The sequence below is a fragment of the Mustelus asterias genome, chromosome 10 (assembly GCF_964213995.1).
Source record: "Mustelus asterias chromosome 10, sMusAst1.hap1.1, whole genome shotgun sequence".
NCBI lineage: Eukaryota > Metazoa > Chordata > Chondrichthyes > Carcharhiniformes > Triakidae > Mustelus > Mustelus asterias.
This window is the reverse complement of record NC_135810.1, coordinates 122,658,317-122,679,904: the sequence shown is the minus strand read 5'-3', so window position 1 is coordinate 122,679,904 and position 21,588 is coordinate 122,658,317. Positions and strand designations below refer to the sequence as shown.

General features: G+C 47.6%; 1 non-coding gene across 1 annotated transcript; it reads left to right on the top strand.

Annotated features, from left to right (window-relative positions):
- The first annotated feature begins 12,458 nt into the window (after nucleotides 1-12,458).
- Nucleotides 12,459-12,531, top strand: trnak-uuu (transfer RNA lysine (anticodon UUU)). Its single transcript has one exon. It is a non-coding gene; the product is annotated as a tRNA-Lys (tRNA).
- The last annotated feature ends 9,057 nt before the right edge of the window (nucleotides 12,532-21,588 follow it).

The window sequence follows — 21,588 nt, the reverse complement described above, 5'->3', positions numbered from 1 at the left end:
TCCAGGCCATTTGGGAAACCATTGTCGATTGTCGTAAAAACCCATCTGGTTCACTAGTGTCCCTTTAGGGAAGAAAATCTGCCGTCCTTACCTGGTCTGGCCTACAGGTGACTCCAGAGTCGCAGCAATGCGGTTGACTCTTAACTGACCTCTGAAATGGCTGAGTGAGACACTCAATTCAAATGGTCAACAAATGCTGGTCTTGCCAGCGAGGCCTATGGCCCATGACAGAATAAAAAGTATGGATGCTATCAAAACGAAACTGGATGGGAGAATAGGGGATATAAAGATATGGTGAAACTGCTGAGACCTGATAGTTGATGGGAAGAGATTGATGAGGTGTATAAACATTGGTACGGACTAGTTGGACAGAATGGCCTGGTACTGTGCTGTCGACGTAACTCCATGCAGTTATTGGCAGAGGTTCCTTCAGACATTCAGAGGGATTTGGAATCCCTTCTTAAACCTCTCCTCCTTTAAGACGTGTGTTAAATCTATTTATGTGGCCAGGTTTTTGGACACCCTCCCTCCTAAAACTTTAAATCAACTTCAATCTTGGGACACTGTGGCACAGTGGTTAGCATTGCTGCCTCACAGCACCAGGGACCCAGGTTTGATTCTCGGCTTGGGTCACTGTCTGTGTGGAGTTTACACATTCTCCCCGTGTCTGCGTGGGTTTCCTTCGGGTGTTCCGGTTTCCTCCCACATTCTGAAAGACGTGCTGGTTAGGGTGCATTGACCCAAAGAGGCGCTGGAGTGTGACAACTAGGGGAATTTCACAGTAACTTCACTGCAGTGTTAATGTAAGCCTTACTTGTGACACTAATAAATAATCTTTACTTTAATTGACAAAGGGTCATCTGGACTCGAAACGTCAGCTCTTTTCCCTCTTTACAGATGCTGCCAGACTTGCTGAGATTTTCCAGCATTTTCTCTTTTGGTTTCAGATTCCAGTATTCACAGTAATTTGCTTTTATCCAATTTCTGTTTAAGTACATGCTTGTGAAGCACTTACATTAATGACTCGATATAAATGTAGGTCGGCCTTCTAGTGCAAGCAGAGCCTCTCAAATAATGGGGAAAATCAACAATGATGAATATTATCTTAGACTGAGAACCAGGCCATTTGGGAGAGAAACCAGGGAGAATGTCTTCACCCACAGGGTGGTGGAGATCTGTACCTCTCTTTGCCAAATGTCTCTGAGTGCCGGGGGGGGGGTCAGTTGGAGCTTTCATTATAGATATTGATTGTTTAAGGATACATAATCATAGAATCGACGGCACGGAGACAGGCCCTTCGGCCCAAACTGGTCCATACTGACCAAAAAGCCCATATAAGCTAACCGCACTTGCCTGCATTTGGCCCATATCCCTTTAAATCTTTCCTATCCATGTATCTGTCCAAATGCCTTTTAAATGTTGTCAATGTCCCTGCCTCAACCACTTCCTCCAGCAGCTCATTCCACACACGCACCACCCTCTGTGTAAAAAAGTTGCTCCTCAGGTTCCCATTAATTCTTTCCCCTCTTAACTTAAACCTGGGTCCTCTGGTTCTCGATTCCCCCAAGCCTGGGAAAAAGACTGAGTGCATTCACTCTATCCATGCCTCTCATGATCTTATACAACTCTATAAGATCAGCCCTCAGTCTCCTACGCCTCAAAGAAAAAAGTCCTAGCCTGAACAATCTCTCCCTATAACTCAGTCCCTTGAGTCCTGGCAACATCCTTGAAAATCTCTTCTGCGCTTTCTCCAGTTTAATAACATTTTTCCGAAAGCAAGGCGAATATGTGAAGCACAGGAACATTCAACATGTCTATGTCAGTGTTTCTGTTCCATACAAATAACCATCCTTGTGTAACCCTCATTGAATCAATAGAATCCCCACATTGCAGAGGGAGGCCATTTGGCCCATCGAGTCTGCACCAACAACAATCACACCCAGAGTCTATCCCTGTAACCCCACGTATTTACCCTGCTAGTCCTCCTGACATTAAGGGGCAATGTACCATGGCCAATCAATCCAACTTGCACAGGTTTGGACTGTGGGAGGAAACCGGAGCACCCGGAGGAAACCCACGCAGACACGGGGAGAACGTGCAAACTGCATACAGACAGTGACCCGAGGCCGGAATCAAACCCGGGTCCCTGGCGCTGTGAGGCAGCAGTGCTAACCACTGTGCCACCTTGATTCCTTCCTCTTGAGTGTGCTAACCTAAATTAAATGGATCTGTGCTGGTCGCCTCCTTGTGGTAATAAGTTCCACTTTCCAAACACTCAATAGATAAAAAGGAGCTAAGGTGGGTAAATGGAGTCATGGTAAGGGCCTGCCATAGTCTAACTAAATGACAGGACAGATGTGAGGGGATGAATGGCCTCCTCTTATTCCGAATGAGTCAATAGCATCAGGAAAGAAATAAAATTACTCCATCATTATCTCAAACATTCGCTCCCTCCACCACCAACGCACAATGACAGCCATGAGTACCATCTACAAGATGTATTGCACCAAGGCTCCTTAGACAGCACCTTCCACGACCTCTACCATCTAGAAAGGAAAGGGCAGCAGATACCACCATCTTGAAGTTCCCCTCTGTTATATATTTAAGTGGTTGTATGATTGGCTTAAGATCTGATCACATGATTTGATGGTGATGTCATTCGCAAGCTGCTGTTAGTTTCAGTTTCTGCCCTGTGTAGGAAACACTTTGATCAATAAACCTGTCATGTTCTTATTTTAAAAATACCTGTGCAAACTACATCTTTTCCTTTTTGTTTAAAACCCAAAACCTGATGAAGGAGCAGTTCTCCGAAAGCTCGTGATACCAAATAAACCTGTTGGGCTTTAACCTGGTGTTGTGAGACTTCTTACTGTGCCCACCCCAGTCCAACGCCGGCACCTCCACATCATGTTTAAAACCCACAACACCAAACACAGTTCGGATATTACAGCCTCCGAGTCACTCGCCAGCTTGACTAAATATCTGGGCCATTCCTTCACTGCCGTTGGGTCAAAATCCTGGAGCTCCCTCCCTAACAGCACAGTGGATGTACCTACACCACAGGGACTGCAGCCGTTCAAGAAGGCAGCTCACCACCATCTTCTCAAGGGGCAATTAGGGATGGTGAACAAATGTTGGCCGAGCCAGTCACTCCCGCATCTCATGAACAAATTTTAAAAAATAATTAACTTGTCTTTGCCAATGGATTGGGAAAATAAAAAGGCTTGTGGATCCAGGATTAATCTGAAACAACAACAACAATATAGCGGATGGAGGCAATGGTAAATCCAAGCTATCATTTCAACATTCTCACAGTCTAATGCAACTTCACTTCCAGGATTGCTTTGTGATGCCAAAAGTAATTACAAGATGCTATTGGCAGTATTTTGCATCCTGGTACCAGATTGCACAACTGACTCATTACCACTGGTGACAGGTTAATGACGGGACATTGATTTGCCAAATCACAGCCACCGATAAATTCCCCAGCAATGTCAGAGAGTCAAGCCTCCTCCCATTGCACCGGGCCAGATCGATTGAGGTGATCTCGCATCTAAATCAGAGATTGGAAACGCATCGAGTCACCCAAAGGGGCATCGATGATTGGAGAGACGGTCTTAGCCTTGGAACTCCAGTTGTTCATCAGCAGCAGTCCAGGCTCAAATAAACAGCATTTGTTTTTGAAAAGATTGACAAACCCAGCAGACAGACACGGGGCGGCACGGTGGCACGGTGGTTAGCACTGCTGCTTCACAGCGCCAGGGACCTGTTTCGATTCCCGGCTTGGGTCACTGTCTGTGTGGAGTTTGCACATTCTCCCCGTGTCTGCGTGGGTTTCCTCCGGGTGCTCCGGTTTCCTCCCACAGTCCAAAGACCTGTGGGTTAGGTTGATTGGCCATGCTGAATTGCCCCTTTGTGTCAGAGGGACTAGCTAGGGTAAATGCATGGGGTTATGGGGATAGGGCCTGGGTGGGATTGTGGTTGGTGCGGACTTGATGGGCCGAATGGCCTCCTTGTGCACTGTAGGGATTCTATGATATTGAGGAAATCAGAGTGAGACTTCAACAAAAGCTGAAAGTACTTCATAGTACACACCTTGAGCATTGCTGAAAAAGAGAGACATAGGGCGAGATTCTCCGGCCTCCCAGCTGTGTGTTTCCTGCCGACAGGAGGGGGCACATTGTTTACCAGTGGTGGGATTCTCTGGTCCCACCACTGTCAATGGGAATTGCTATTGATGTCACCTCAAGCTGGTGGGAAACCCGCAGGCGGGGGTGCATTGCCGGCAGGACTGGAGAATCCCATAACGGTGAACGGCCAGAGAATTCTGGCCATGCTGTCAAAGCTTTTCACCTTGCACTCCTCAGGACAGGTGCAAGAGTGTCAAATTTCAAAGGGAGCAACAATTTATATTGCATGAGAAAAGGGTGTTGATTGGTTGGCAAGTCAACTCCGATTGTTGCTCCATACATGTAACTTCTATTCATATGCAAGCACCTGTCCTCTGCAGGCTAAAGGGATATGTACGGGCATTGCAGCATTGTTGAATTAAACTAAAGCATTCAGGACAATAATTACATGGTGCATTCTCCATGGTAACACATCAAACAGATCAAGCAATCAGCACCTTTTTTACATGCAGCCTACATTATTGCTGCTTTGAAATTTGATATTCTTGCATCTGTCCTGATGAGTACAAGGTGAAAAACTTTGACAGCATGTCTCCTTTTTCTGCAATACCACAAATGTTGGAAGAAGAAGAAAAGGAGAGAAAGGACGAGGGGAAGCAAGAGTTGACACCAAGCTTGGGTTTTCGAAACCTACAGATTGTATGAGGAAAGGAACCTTCATCCAGCATAGGAGGAGGCTATTTGGCCCATCATTCTTGTTCCAGCTCTTTGAAAGAGTTATCCAACCAATCCCACTCTTCTGCCTTTTCCCTTTAGGACTGTAAATGTTTCCCCTCCAAATATTTTCTCAATTGTCTTTCAAATGTTGCCATGAAACCTGTTTATCCTTTCACACAGCGTGTGCCAGAGCACAACTTGCGCAGAAAAATACTCTCCTCTTGTCTCCCTCTGGTTTGTTTGACAATCACTTTAAATCTGTGTCCCTCTGGTTAACTCAGCCTCCAGATACAGTGAGGTTTCCCCTTATTTACTCTATCAATACTCTTCCTAATTGGGCACCTATTAAACCTCCCCCTTAAACCTCTCTGCTCCAAAGAGAGAATGGTCCCAGCTTCTCCAGTCTCTCCACATTTACTGAGGTTCCTCATCCCTCTCACCGTTTTGGGGAGACCAAAGAAGAGACAAAATCCCATACTTGTGAGGTCATGGAACAAGAAGAGAAGAACAGGCGATGAAAGAACGAGTATCGAGTCTATTAACGATCACTGTTGGTATATTAGACTCCGCACTGGGTCAGACTCTGCACTGGATCAGGCTCCGCACTGGATCCGGCTCTGCACTGGACCAGGCTCCGCACTGGATCACACTTTGCACTGGACCACGCTCCGCACTGGACCACGCTCCGCACTGGACCACGCTCCGCACTGGACCACGCTCCGCACGGGATCACGCTCCGCACTGGACCACGCTCCGCACTGGACCACGCTCCGCACTGGATCAGGCTCCGCACTGGACCACGCTCCGCACTGGACCACGCTCCACACTGGACCATGCTCCGCACGGGATCACGCTCCGCACTGGACCACGCTCCGCACTGGATCACGCTCCGCACTGGATCACGCTCCGCACTGGACCACGCTCCGCACTGGACCACGCTCCGCACTGGATCACGCTCCGCACTGGACCACGCTCCGCACTGGATCACGCTCCGCACTGGATCACGCTCCGCACTGGACCACGCTCCGCACTGGACCACGCTCCGCACTGGACCACGCTCCGCACTGGACCACGCTCCGCACTGGATCACGTTCCGCACTGGATCACGCTCCGCACTGGACCACGCTCCGCACTGGACCACGCTCCGCACTGGACCACGCTCCACACTGGATCAGTTGAATCAGGTGAATTCATAATGGGCAACAAAGAGATGGCAGACCAGCTGAACAAATACTTTGGATCTGTCTTCACTAAGGAGGAAACAAATAACCTTCCAGAAATACTAGGGGACTGAAGGAAATCCTTATTTGTCAGGAAATTTTCTTGGGGAAATTGCTGGGATTAAAAGCCGACATGTCCCCAGGGCCTGATGCTCTGCATCCCAGAGTACTCAAAGAAGTGGCCTCAGAAATAGTGGACACATTGGTGATCATTTTCCAGCATTCTATAGACTCTGGAAGAGTTCCAGTGGATTGGAGAGTAGCTAATGGAACCCCACTTTTTAAAAAAGGAGGGAGAGAGAAAATGGGGAATGATAGACCGGTTAGCCTGACATCGATGGTGGGGAAATTAGTGGAGTCAATTATTAAGGATGGAATAACTGCATATTTGGAAAGCGGTGACAGAATTGGTCCAAGTTCACATGAATTCACTAAAGAGAAACCATGCTTGACAAATCTTCTGGAGTTTTTTGAGGATGTGACCAGTAGAGTGGACAAGGGTGAATCAGTGGATGTTGTATATCTGGACGTTCAAAAGGCTTTTGGCAGGGTCCCACACAGGAGATTAGTGAGCAAAATTAAAGCTCATGGTATTGGGGGTAACGTATTGATGTGGATAGAGAACTGGTTGGCAGACGGGAAGCAGAGAGTGGGAATAAACAGGTCCTTTTCAGAGTGGCAGGCAGTGATACTCGGGTACCACAGGGTTCAGTGCTGGGACCCCAGCTATTCACAATGTACATTAATGATTTGGATGAAGGAATTGAATGCAATTTCTCCAAATTTGCAGATGACACTAAGCTGGGTGGCAGTGTGTGCTGTGAGGAGGATGCTGAGATGCTGCAGGGTGACTTGGACAGGCTGGCTGAGCGGGCAAATACTTGGCAAATGCAACATAATGTGGAAAAATGTGAGGTTATCCACTCTGGTGGCAAAAACAGGAAGGAAGATTATTATCTGAATGGTGGCAGTTTAGGAAAAGGGGAAGTGCTATGTGACCTGGGTGTCATGGTGGAACAGTCACTGAAGGTTGGCATGCAGGTACAGTAGGCGGTGAGGAAAGATAATGGCATGCTGGCTTTCATAGCAAGAGGATTTGGGAAGCATTTTCTGATCAGGGCCAGTGTGATCTCCTGGACTCGTTTCGATCGCCTCAGGGGGTTGGAGAGGAATTTCCCAGATTTTTTTTCCCCATATTGGCCCTGGGGTTTTCACTCTGGGCTTTCGCCTCTCCCTGGAGATCACATGGTCTGGAATGGGGGGGTGGGGGTGAGTTAATAGGTTGTGATGAACAAAGCATCGTAGCTGTGAGGGACAGCTCGGTGGATAGGATATTAGGATGTAGATAGGCTGGAAAATTGGGTGGGGATCCTGGATTCAGGATTCAATCCTGGACCGGGGAGCGGCGCGGGCTTGGAGGGCCGAAGGGCCTGTTCCTGTGCTGTATTGTTCTTTGTTCTTTGTTCTTTGATTTGAGTATAGGAGTGAGGATGTCTTGCTGCAGTTATACAAGGCCTTGGTGAGGCCACACCTTGAGTATTGTGTGCAGTTTTGATCTCCTAATCTGAGGAAGGACATTCTTGCTATTGAGGGAGTCCAGCGAAGGTTCACCAGACTGATTCCCAGAGTGATAGGACTGACATACTAAGAGAGACTGGATCGACCGGGCTTGTACTCACTGGAATTTAGAAGAATGAGAGGGGATCTCATAGAAACACAAAATCCTGATGGGACTGGACAGGCTGGATGCAGGAAGAATGTTGGGGAAATCCAGAACTAGGGTTCACAGTCTAAGAATAAGGGGTAAGCCATTCAGGACTGAGATGAGGAAGGACTTCTTCACTCAGAGAATTGTGAACCTGTGGAATTCTCTCCCACAGAAAGCTGTTGGGGCCAATTCGTTAGATATGTTCAAGAGGGAGCTGGACGTGGCCCTTGTGGCTAAAGGGACCAAGGGGTGTGGAGAGAAAGTGGGAGTGAGATACTGAGAGTGCATGATCAGCCATGATCATATTGAATGGTGATGCAGGCTCGATGGGCCGAATGGCCTCCTCCTGCTCCTATTTTTTATGTTTCTATGGATCATCTATGCACTGGATCAGTCTGTGCACTGGATCACACTCTGCACCAGATCACACTCTGCACCAGATCAGACATTATACTGGATCAGATGCAAGGTGAAATAATTGGCTGCTCACAGCTCAACTAAAAGTCTGTAGGTATGTAGTGTTCAATTGTTCTCTGTTTGATTATGTGAGTGTTGATGGGTTAAGCCCGGATGTTGACTCAGAGAAAACCAAACAGACAATTTCGATCTACATCGCTGATTTGGAGTTGGGGACCAAGTGTAGTGTGTCAAAGTTCGTAGATGACACTAAGACGAGTGGTAGAACAAAGTGTACAGAGGACGCTGAAGATCTGCAGAGGGATATAGATAAGTGAGTGGGCAAGATGGAGTACAATGTTGGTAAATGTGAGGTCATCCATCCTGGTCAGAATAACAGCAAAATAGACTATTATTTAAATGGCAAAAAATTGCAGCATGCTGCAGTGCAGAGGGACCTGGCTGTCCTTGTGCAGGAATCACAAAACATTGGTTTGCAGGTGCAGCAGGAAATTAAGAAGGCAAATGGAATTTTGTCCTTCATTGCTAGAGGGATGGAGCTTAAAAACAGGGAGGTTATGTTGCAGCTGTATAAAGTGCTGGTGAGGCCACACCTGGAGTGCTGTGTACAGTTTTGGTCTCCTTACTTGAGAAAGGATATACTGACACTGGAGGGGCTACAGAGGAGATTCACTATTTTGATTCCGAGTTGAGAGGATTGGCTTATGAGGAGAGACTGAGTGGACTGGGGCTATACTCATTGGAATTTAGAAGAATGAGGGGGGATCTTATAGAAACATATAAGATTATGAAGGGAATAGATAAAATAGAAGCAGGGAGGTTGTTTCCAATGACAGGTGAAACTAGAACTAGGGGGCATTGCCTCAAAATAAGGGGAAGCAGATTTAGGACTGAGTTGAGGAGGAACTTCTTCACACAAAGGGTTGTGAATCTGTGGAATTCCCTGCCCGGTGAAGCAGTTGAGGCTACCTCATTGAATGTTTTTAAGGCAAGGATAGATAAATTTTTGAACAGTCAAGGAATTAAGGGTTATGGTGAGCGGGCGGGTAAGTGGAGCTAAGTCCATGAAAAGATCAGCCATGATCTTATTGAATGGCGGAGCAGGCTCGAGGGGCCAGATGGCCGACTCCTGCTCCGAGTCCAAAGATGTGCGGGTTAGGTTGATTGGCCATGCTAAAAATTGCCCTTAGTATCCTGAGATGCATAGGTTAGAGGGATTAGTGGGTAAAATATATAGGGGTATGGGGGTAGGGCCTGGGTGGGATTGTGGTCAGTGCAGACTCGATGGGCCGAATGGCCTCTTTCTGTACTGTAGGGTTTCTATGATTTCTAGTTCTTATGTCCTTATTAATACACAGGCGCTATTGGAAGTTAAGAATTGATTCATGGCGTGGACATTTTAAAAGCATTGTATCAAAGTCTGCAAATAAAGTTCCTGCTTCCTTAGAAACTAATGTCATCTTGGCATTGAAATAAGGAAATTCAGACATATAAAATATACCAACGGGATTTGTCACCATGGTAACCACCTCCTTCAGTGCTAACTACAAAACCTGCAATGTGCATTCAGAATCCCATCGTTGTAATTTGAATTCTGGTTTTAAAGGTCTGGAAGTTAAACAGCTGGAATCAATAAAAGCGGTGATGAAGCTGCAGGAACTGTTGTAAAAATTTAATTGGTTCTCTCGTTTATTTCGGGAAAGCAATCAATGCCAAAGATGACATTAGTTTCTGAGGAAGCAGGAACTTTATTTGCAGACTTTGATACAATGCTCAAAAATGTCTACACCATGAATCAGTTCTTAACTCCCAGTAGCTATTCTTATTCAGCCTGGGACGATAAGTGACTCCAGCCCTGCACCGAATGTGCTCTGGCCCAATTAGCAGGCCACTCAACTGTAACGCTCCGGTTAGACCCCGTTTGGAATATTCTGATCAGTTTTGGGCCCCATACCATAAGGCCCCATAAGGATACGCTGGCCATGGAGGGGGGTCCAGAGGAGGTTCACAAGAATGATCCCAGGAATGAAGGGTTTGTCATATGAGGAGTGGTTGAGGAGTCTGGGTCTGTACTCGATGGAGTTTAGAAGGATGAAGAGGGGGTCTAATTGAAACTTACAGAATACTGAGAGGCCCAGATAGAGTGGACCTGGAGAGGATGTTTCCACTAGTGGGAAGAGACTAAAATTCGAGGACACAATCTCAGAGTGAAGGGACGCTCCTTTAAAACTGAGGTGAGGAGGAATTTCTTCAGCCAGAGGGTGGTGAATCTGTGGAACTCATTCCACAGAGGGCTGTGGAGGCCAGGTCACTGAGTGTCTTTAAGACAGAGTTAGATAGGTTCTTGATCAATCAAGGGGGCCAAGGGTTATGGGGAGAAGGCAGGAGAATGGGGATGAGAAAAATATCAGCCATGATTGAATGGCTGAGCAGACTCAATGGGCCGAATGGCCTAATTCTGTTCCTATATCTTATGGTCTTATGGTCTAAGTGTTCAAGGAGAAAGGCCATCATCATTCTTTCAGGGCAATTGAGGATGAATAATAAATATTTTATTATTCATCCCCACCTGGGCGGCACAGTGGCACAGGGGTTAGCGCTGCTGCCTCACAGCACCAGGGACACGGGTTCAATTCCCGGCTTGGGTCACTGTGTGGAGTTTGCACGTTCTCCCCATGTCTGCGTGGGTTTCCTCCGGGTGCTCCGGTTTCCTCCCACAGTCCAAAGATGTACGGGTTAGGTTGATTGGCCATGCTAAATTACCCCTTAGTGTCAGGGTAAATGGATGGGGTTATGGGGATAGGTCCTGGGTGGGATTGTGGTCGGTGCAGACTTGATGGGCTGAATGGCCTCCTTCTGCACTGTAGGGATTCTATGAAATACTGCCAAACTGACTCCCTCTTTATGTGAGAGCAAGAACTTGCATTTCTATAGCACCTTTCAAAACCCTCAGATGTCCCAAATTGCTTAACAGCCAATGAAGTACTTTTGACGTGTAATGGCTATTGGGATGTGGGAAACAGGGAAGCCAATTTTCACACAGCAAGCTCCCTCTTTTGTGGAATGTACCAACTATGCGCGGGGTTGTGGGTTTTAACAAAAAGAAAAGAACATGGTTTGCACACATGGATTTAACTAACACGCGGCAGATTTATTCCAGGAGGCCTTGCCTATTCCCAGTCCAAGCTGAAAGTAAAACAGCAGCCTGTGCAAACAGTCTAATGACATCACCAGCAAATCATGTGATCAGCTCTTAAAGCAATCATGCAACCTTTTAAATATATAGCACCCACAAACATCAGTGTGATAATGGTCAGATCTGTCTTTGGTGGGTGTTGACTGAGTCACAGACCTTAGTCAAGGACATTGGGGAGAGCACCCCCCCCCCAACCCCACCCCTCAGTGAGAGTGGCATCTTTTCATCCACCCGAGAGGGCAGGCGGGGTTTAATGCTGCATCTGCAAGGCAGTGCAGGGCTCCCTCCGTACCGGTGATGGGGTGGCCAGCCTCGTTTATGTGGGCTGCGGTCTCTGGAGAAGTGAGTGCGCTCTCCACCAAGCCACGACTGACACGGGCACAGCCAGGACGCCGGCTGAACACTCATCGAGAGATGATTTATGTGGCACCAATGTCACTGAGTGAGGCATGTGGTCGGCTCAGTGACAGGGGATAAATCATTACCCTCGAACACTCTGTTATAACCTCGTCAAGGTCACTGAGGCAGCGTTGCGGTGTTTATTGATGACTGCGCTGGTCTGGGTTTATTCTGAAAGATACGCTCTCTGGCCTGCTGACTGATTAAAAGAGGGAAATCATTCTGAGGTTTTTGTAATAAATATTTTTTATCGTTGCTCCATTCTAATATATTAGAGTCGGGGTGATTGGCAATTCAAAGCTTGGTTCAAACAGCGGGGTGATTGTGTTATCAGTGACTGCTGTACTGTCTCCATATTTCTGTCCAGCAGAGTGACAGAGGTGGAATAGAATGGGTTATTAACACAAACTGGGCACAATTTACTGGCGATGGTTGAGTTAGTCAATAATTCTTGAAAAGGACTAGGGTTGAAGTAGAGAATGAGTTTCCCTGTCTATCTCGGTGTCTTTCTCTCCCTCTCTCTCACTCGTATGTTTGGGGATTTTAACTGGGAGGGGGTTTTGAACGATTGGGAAGGGAATTGCAGATTTCCACAGATCCTGTTGTGATGACTTCAGCCAGGCTAATGAGGTTGGCTTGCTAGAGGACGAACTACCTGATAAGTCCCATGAGCCCGGATAGCTCAGTCGGTAGAGCATCAGACTTTTAATCTGAGGGTCCAGGGTTCAAGTCCCTGTTCGGGCGATGCTTTTGGTCCAGCTCATAAAAAGAGATACCTGATGAGTCCTAATTGATGGTTAAATCAGGGAGCCTCATGCTCCCTATTTAAAGCAGGTGTGTCAGACTCCCAGCCTGCATTCAGCAGGGAGCAACTGGAGAGCTGGCTGTGTACAGGTGTATGGTGTAAATAAAGTAACTTGGTGATGGGACCTTTGCCTCCGTGGAGATATTACACCTGTCCTCCTCCATAAGGAAGCTTTCTGCCTTATCACTGAGAAATGAGACGTGTTGCTGAATCTTTTCATCTTGAACACATCAGGACAGATGCAAGAATGTCAAATTTCAAAGGCCCCAACTGGACGTCATCGTGCTGGCGATATTGTTTTTAAATGTGAATGGTCTGATTGGACAGGAAGCTAGGAGGGTGGCCAATCAGTGTCATCATGCACCGTGGGGAGGCGGGAGCTGCTAGCCTGACGCCTGCAGAAAGAGAATGTGGCGGCCATGTTGGAGGCTAAAGCCACCTTGCCAGAGGGGGAACAAGCAGCTCCTGAAAGGAGCGGGAAGGTAAAGTGGCACTAAACTGGGTCACTGTCTGCACGTTCTCCCCATGTTGGGAGTTTGGGTGCAGAGGATGGCAGTTGGGGCAGTTCAATGCTCCTCTTGCAGGATGTGGGAAGTAAGGGACACCATTAGTGAACCTGCTGACTTCACCTGTGGGAGGTGCACCCAGCTCCAGCTCCTCACAGACCACCTTAGGGAATTGGAGCTGGAATTGGATGAACTTCAGATCATTCGGGAGGCAGAGGGGGTGATAGGTAGCAGTTATCGGGAAGTGGTATCACCTAGAAACAATGCTCGCTGGGAGAGGGGAGGGGAGGAAGTAGTCAGTGCAGGGATCCCCTGTGGTTGTTCCCCTCCAAAATAAGTATACCGTTTTGGATACTGTGGGGGGGGGGGAATGACCTTCCAGGGGTAAGCCACGGTGACCAGGTCTCTGGCACGGAGTCGGGCTCTGTGGCTCAGAAGGGAAAGGGGGAGAATAGGAGAGCAATAGTAGTGGGGGACTCAATAGTTAGGGGGAAAGACAGGCGGTTCTGTGGGTGCGAACGAGACTCCAGGATGGCAGTCTGCCTCCCTGGTGCCGGGGTCCTGGATGTCTCTGAGCGGGTAGAAAGCATCCTAAAAGGGGAGGGTAACCAGACAGATGTCATTGTCCACATTGGTACAAATGACGTAGGCAGAAAGAGCAGGAAGGTTCTGCAAGAACAATTTAGGGAGTTAGGTAGAAGGCTAAAAAGCAGGATCTCTGGGGTAACAATCTCTGGATAATTCCCCTGCCACGTGCTAGTGAGGCTAGGAACAGGGAGATTGTGCAGCTGAACACGTGGCTAAAGAACTGGTGCAGGAGGGAGGGTTTCAGATTCGTGGATCACTGGGAAGACTTCCGGGGAGGATAGGACCTGTACAAGAAGGACGGGTTACACCTGAACTGGAGGGGCACCAATATCCTGGCTGGGAGTTTTGCTAGTGTGGTTCGGGTGGGTTTAAACTAATGTGGCAGGGGGGTGGGGATCAGAACAATAGGTCAACAAGCGTAGAGACTGAGGATGAGCATGGGGCCAAGACAAGGCTATCTAAGAGGAAGAGCAATCTGGGGGAGGATGAACTCAGTGGGCCTGGAAGACTGGAGTGCATCTGCTTCAATGCAAGGAGCGTAACGGGCAAGACAGACGAGCTTAGAGCCTTAATGCTTGTGCGAAACTTGGATGTGGTTGCAGTGACGGAGACTTGGTTAAAAGAAGGACAGGTCTGGCAGCTGAATATTCCGGGGTATAAGTGTTTTAGGCGAGACAGAGGAGGGGCTAGAAGAGGTGGGGAAGTAGCAATACTGGTTAGGGAGCATATTACAGCGGTACAGAGGGTGGACAATTTAGAAGGATCATGTAACGAGTCATTGTGAGTAGAGCTCAGAAACAGGAAAGGCGCAGTCACTATGCTGGGGGTATACTACAGGCCTCCCAACAGCCCACGGGAAGTTGAGGAACGGATATGTAAGGAGATTCTGGACAGGTGCAGAAAAAATTGGGTTGTTGTAGTGGGAGACTTTAATTTCCCTTATATAGACTGGAAATCCCTTAGGGCTGGGGGCCCGGACGGGGAGGAATTTGTAAAATGTGTCCAGGAAGGTTCTTTGGAACAATATGTTGATAGTCCAACTAGAGAGGGAGCTATACTGGACCTAGTACTGGGGAATGAGCCCGGGCAGGTCATCAAAGTTTCAGTGGGGGAAGATGTGGTGAACAGTGACCACAATTCTGTAAACTTTTGGATAGTCATGGAAAAGGATGAGTGTTGTCCTATGGGTAAGGTGCTGAATTGGGGGAAGGCTAACTACAGCCGGATTAGGCAGGATTTGGTGGCTGTTGATTGGGACAGGCTGTTCGAGGGTAAATCCACATCTGGCATGTGGGAGTCTTTTAAGGAGCAGTTGATAGGAGTGCAGGACAGGCATGTGCCTGTAAAAAGGAAGGACAGGAAAGGTAGGATTCGAGAGCTGTGGATAACCAGAGAAATTGTGGGTCTAATCAAAAAAGAAAAAAGAGGCATACATGAGGTCCAGGCAGCTAAAAACAGATGAAGCACTGGAGGAATACAGAGAAAGTAGAAAAGAACTCAAACAGGGAGTTAGAGGGCAAAAAGGGGTCACGAAATGTCCTGGGCAGACAGGATTAAGAAGAATCCCAAGGCATTTTATACATACGTTAGGAACAAGAGGGTTGTCAGAGAAAGAGTCGGACCTCTCAAGAACAAAGGAGGGGAATTATGCTTGGAACCCAAGGAAGTAGGTGAGATCCTAAATGAATACTTTGCATCAGTATTCACAAATGAGAGGGACACATTGATTGGTAGTGTCTCAGAGGGATGTGCAGACCTGTTAGAACAAATTTCAATTACAAGGGAGGAAGTGTTAGGTGTTTTAGGAAGCATTAAGGTAGACAAATCCCCAGGACCAGATAGCATCTGTCCTCGATTACTAAGAGAGACAAGAGATGAAATTGCTGGGCCTCTAACAGAAATCTTTGTTTCTTCATTGGACACAGGTGAGGTCCCAGAGGATTGGAGGATAGCAAATGTGGTCCCATTATTCAAGAAGGATAGCAAGGGTAACCCGGGTAATTATAGGCCAGTGAGCTTGACGTCCGTGGTAGGGAAATTGTTGGAGGCGATTCTTAGCGATAGTATCTATACACATTTAGGACTGAATAGTCTCATTAGCGATAGACAACATGGTTTTGTACGAGGGAGGTCATGCCTCACAAATTTGGTTGAGTTTTTTGAGGAGGTGACAAAAATGATTGACGAGGGAAGGGCCGTGGATGTCGTCTACATGGATTTTAGTAAAACATTTGACAAGGTCCCTCATGGCAGGCTGATGCAAAAGGTTAAATCTCACGGGATCAAAGGTGAGCTAGCTAGATGGGTACAGAACTGGCTTGGCCATAGAAGACAGAGGGTAGCAGTGGAGGGGTCTTTTTCTGATTGGAGGTCTGTGACTAGTGGTGTTCCGCAGGGCTCTGTACTGGGACCTCTGCTGTTTGTGATATGTATAAATGATTTGGAAGAAGATGTAGCTGGTCTAATTAATAAGTTTGCGGATGACACAGAGATTGCTGGAGTTGCGGATAGTGATGAACATTGTCAGAGAATACAGCAGGATATAGATAGGCTGGAAAATTGGTCGGAGAAATGGCAGATGGAATTTAATCCAGATAAATGCGAAGTGATGCATTTTGGTAGATCTAATGTAAGGGGGAGCTATACAATAAATGGCAGAACCATCAGGAGTATAGACACACAGAGGGATCTGGGTGTGCAAGTCCACAGATCCTTAAGGGTGGCAGCAGAAGGCATATGGCATGCTTGCATTTATTGGACGGGGCATAGAGTATAAAAGTTAGCATATGATGTTGCAGTTATATAGAACGTTGGTTAGGCCACATTTGGAATACTGCGTCCAGTTCTGGTCGCCACACTACCAGAAGGACGTGGAGGCTTTGGAGAGAGTGCAGAAAAGGTTTACCAGGATGTTGCCTGGTCTGGAGGGTATTAGCTATGAGGAGAGATTGAGTAAACTAGGGTTGTTCTCCCTGGAAAGACGGAGGTTGAGGGGCGACCTAATAGAAGTTTATAAAATTATGAAGGGCATAGATAGGGTGAACAGTTGGAAGCTTTTTCCCAGGTCAGAAATGACAAACACAAGGGGTCACAAGTTCAAGGTAAGGGGGGCAAGGTTCAATACAGATATGCGGGGGACGTATTTTACACAGAGGGTGGTGGGGGCCTGGAATGCACTACCAAGCAAGGTGGTTGAGGCAGACACGCTAGGATCATTTAAGACTTATCTAGATAGCCACATGAACAGACTGGGAATAGAGGGATACAAACGGATGGTCTAGTTAGGAACACATGATCGGTGCAGGCTTGGAGGGCCGAAGAGCCTGTTCCTGTGCTGTATTGTTCTTTGTTATGTCTGTGTGGGTTTCCTCCGGATGCTCCGGTTTCCTCCCACAGTCCAAAAGATGTGCTGGTTAGGTGCATTGGCCATGCTAAATTCTCCCTCAGTGTACCCGAAGAGGCGCCAGAGTGTGGCGACTAGGGATTTTCACAGTAACTTCATTGCAGTGTTAATGTAAGCCTACTTGTGACACAAAATAAACAAAAAAACTAATTAAACTAATCAGATCAATTGTGATCTTGTTGAATGGTGGAACAGGCTTGAGGGGCCGAACGGCCGACTCCTGCTCCTAAATCGTATGTTAGAGCAAAAGAGATTCAGTGGAGAGTTATTAGAGGTGCTCAGAATCTAATTGCTCAGGGTGGCACGGTGGCACAGTGGTTAGCACTGCTGCCTCACAGCGCCAGGGAACCCGGGTTCAATTTCTGGCCTTGGGTCACTGTCTGTGTGGAGTTCGCACATTCTCCCTGTGTCTGCGTTGGGTTTCCTCCGGGTGCTCCGGTTTCCTCCCACAGTCCGAAAGATGTGCGGGTTAGGTGGATCGGAAATGCTAAATTGTCCCTTAGTGTCAGGGGGATTAGGAGGGTAAATATGTGTGGCTACAGGAATAGGGCCTGGGTGGGATGCGGTCGGTACGGATTTGATGGGCTGAATGGCCTCCTTCTGTGCTGTTGGGATTCTATGAAGCATTTTGATAAGGTAAGCAGAAACATTGCTCATCTGATTGGTGACCAAGGAGTTCGGATTCAAGGTGATTCATGGAAAAAGTTACTCTTTACACAGCGAGTTCATAGAGTCATAGAGGTTTCCAGCATGGAAACAGGCCCCTCAGCCCAACTTGCCCATGCCCCCCCTATTTTGTTAATGACTAGGCTAGTCCCAGTTGCCCGATTTTGCATCAAATATTTTCTGGAAATCTAAATACAGTACATCCACAAGTTCCCCTTGTTCTGGAAGGCACTGCCTGAAAGGGCGGCGGAAGCAGATTCAATAATAACTTTCCAAAGGGAATTGGAGAAATTTTCAAATAGGAAACATTTGCAGGACTGTGGGAGAAAGAGCAGGGAGAGAGGGAATGATTGGATAGTTGTTTCAAAGGGTTGACACAAGCACGATGAGCCTAACGGCCTCATTCTGTGCTGTGAGGTTTTATTCTCAGTGTTTGGAATCTTTGCGGCCCAGGAAATTGGATTCCTGCACTTCCCAACGCACAGCAAGGTCGCTCTGGGAATGTTGATGAATTGGGGTGTCAGTGCAGTGCACTGCGTGTGAGAAATGGGCCTCATTGCCTGGACAGGATAGGTTCACAGAAGACAGAGTTGGGCATTTTAAAAGCAATTTACTTTCAGATTTAGGAAGCAAAGTGCTTCACGGTGTTCTGACAATATAATTCTTTACTTTCGACTCAGTAACCCCTCCCTCACTCAGTATTCCCCTTTGAATCCATATAATCCTACAGTGCAGAAGGAGACCATTTGGCCCATCGAGTCTGCACCAACCACAATCCCACCCAGGCCCTATCCCCATAACACCATGCATTTACCTTAGCTAGTCCCCCTGACATTAAGGGGCAATTTATCATGGCAAATCCACCTAACCCACGCATCTTTGGAGTGTGGGAGGAAACCGGAGCACCCGGAGGAAACCCACGCAGACATGGGGAGAACGTGCAGACTCCACACAGACAGTGACCCAAGCCGGGAATCGAACCCGGGTCCCTCGTGCTGTGAGGCAGCAGTGCTAACCACTGAGAAAATCAGTTGCCTTACCCCAGATGCTAGAGAGAAGTTGGAACTCAAATGAAACCCCAATGAAACCCCAATGAAAACAGTACAGTGGATTTAAGGGAAAACATGCCGCAAGGGAGAAAACGCAGCAGCCAATTAGTGCACAGCAAGATCCCACAAACAGCCGGCTGATAAATGTTTTCTCGGTGACATTGGTTGAGGGATAAATCTTGGGCCCAGGACCACGGGAGAACTTCACTGCTCCTCTTCCAAGGGCAGCACGGTGGCACAGCGGGCCTCACAGCACCAGGGACCCGGGTTCGATTCCCGGCTTGGGTCACTGTCTGTGTGGAGTCTGCACATTCTCCCCGTGGCTGCATGGGTTTCTTCCGGGTGCTCCGGTTTCCTCCCACAGTCCAAAGGTGTGCAGGTTAGGTGGATTGGCCACGGTAAATTGCCCCTTAGTGTGGGGAACTAGTTAGGGTAAATATGTGTGGTTGTGGGGATAGGGGCTGGGTGGGATTGTTGTCGGTACAGACCCGATGGGCTGAATGGCCTCCTTCTGCACTGTAGGGATTCTATGATGGTAGAGGCCATGGGAACTTTTATATTCTCCTGAGACGGGGCAGACAAGGTCCCAGCATAACGCATTGTCCAGAAGATGGAACCCTTGACAGTGCGGCACTCCCTCAACAGTCTGCTGTCGTCATTGAGGGTCTGAGCTGAGGCCGTCGTGGAGGCCAGGCTGTTACTAAACCTTTATTAAACATTCTGCTGATACAAGGTGTGGTAGTGCGGCCTCTTTAAGGGGGCGATTCCCGAGGGCCATGTAATTGGGCCGGACAATATGGAGCGTTGAGGGGCGTCCTGACAAATACATGAATAGGATGGGAATAGAGGGATATGGTCCCCGGAAAGGGTAGGGGGTTTTAGTTAAGTCGGGCAGCATGGTCGATGCAGGCTTGGAGGGCCGAAGGGCCTGTCCCTGTGCTGTAATTTTCTTTGTTCTTTGTATGAAGCTGAGCCAATTGGGAGCAAGGGGGTGTGTCCCGGGTCGGGATGGATCCTCAGTTGGACGAGTGGAGAATAGTTACAAAGATAGTTCTGTCACACCCTTGCTTGTAAATAATTAGTTATCATTGGCTATAAACCCTTTTATACTTGAGGCCACATCGAGTCTCCCTCGAATTATTACACAAGGTTAACACGAGGCTACACATAGAACTATCTCTCAGCAAGCTCTGCTGTCATGTGATCTTACATCACTGATGATGTAGACTCTGTTTATCAAATTAACATTAACCCTTTACAGTACTGCACTGGAGCATCAACCGAGACTGTTCTGTTCAAATTTCTTGAGTTTTATTTTATTTATTAATGTCACAAGTAGGCTTGCATTAACACTGCAATGAAGTTACTGTGAAATTCCCCTAGTCAACACACTTAGTTAAGAAAGCCCACCAACGCCTCTACTTTCTCAGGAGACTAAGGAAATTTGGCATGTCAGCTACAACTCTCACCAACTTTTACAGATGCACCATAGAAAGCATTCTTTCTGGTTGTGTCACAGCTTGGTATGGCTGCTGCTCTGCCCAAGACTGCGAGAAACTACAAAAGGTTGTGAATGTAGCCCAGTCCATCACACAAACCAGCCTCCCATTCATTGACTCTGTCTACACTTCCCGCTGCCTTGGCAAAGCAGCCAGCATAATTAAGGACCCCCACGCACCCCGAACATTCTCTCTTCCTCCTTCTTCCATCGGGAAAAAATACAAAAGTCTGAGGTCTTGTACCAACCGACTCAAGAACAGCTTCTTTCCTGCTGCCATCAGACTTTTGAATGGACTTACCTTGCATCAAGTTGATCTTTCTCTACATCCTAGCTATGACTGTAACACTACATTCTGCACTCTCTCGTTTCCTTCTCAATGAACGGTATGCTTTGTCTGTGTAGCGCGCAAGAAACAATACTTTTCACTGTATGTTAATACACGTGACAATAATAAATCAAATCAAATCACTCCGGCGCCTGTTCGGGTTCACTGAGGGAGAATTTAACATAGAACATAGAAACCCTACAGTGCAGAAGGAGGCCATTCGGCCCATCGAGTCTGCACCGACCACAATCCCACGCCAGGCCCTACCTCCACATATTTACCCGCTAATCCCTCTAACTACACATCTCAGGGACAATTTTTAACCTGGCCAATCAACCTAACCCGCACATCTTTGGACTGTGGGAGGAAACCGGAGCACCCGGAGGAAACCCACGCAGACACGAGGAGAATGTGCAAACTCCACACAGACAGTGACCCGAGCATCGAACCCAGGACCCTGGAGCTGTGAAGCAGCAGTGCTAACCACTGTACTACCGTGCAGCCCCGGACTGTCCAGACTTTAGCACGGCCAATGCACCTAACCAGCACGTCTTTTGGACTGTGGGAGGAAACCCATGCAGACACGGGGAGAACGTGCAGATTCCATACAGACAGTGACCCAAGGCCGGAGATTCGAACCCAGGTCCCTGGCGCTGTGAGGCAGCAGTGCTAACCACATTTCTGGAGTGAGCCCTTGTTTTTTTTACAATAATCAAACAATTTTCTGGTCGATCTTTCATGTCCAGACTTGTAAACTGACCTCAAGATGTTGTGGGTGGGATTCCAGCTGAAAGTTCCCTGGCTATTCAGTGTTAATATCTTGGATTACCAGCCCAGTGACTTCATCACTGCACAATCGTACAAGAACTTGCATTTATATAACACCTTTAATAGCTAAACGTTACCAGGCACATTGCAGGTGAGTTATCAGATAAAATTTAACACTGAGTCACAGAAG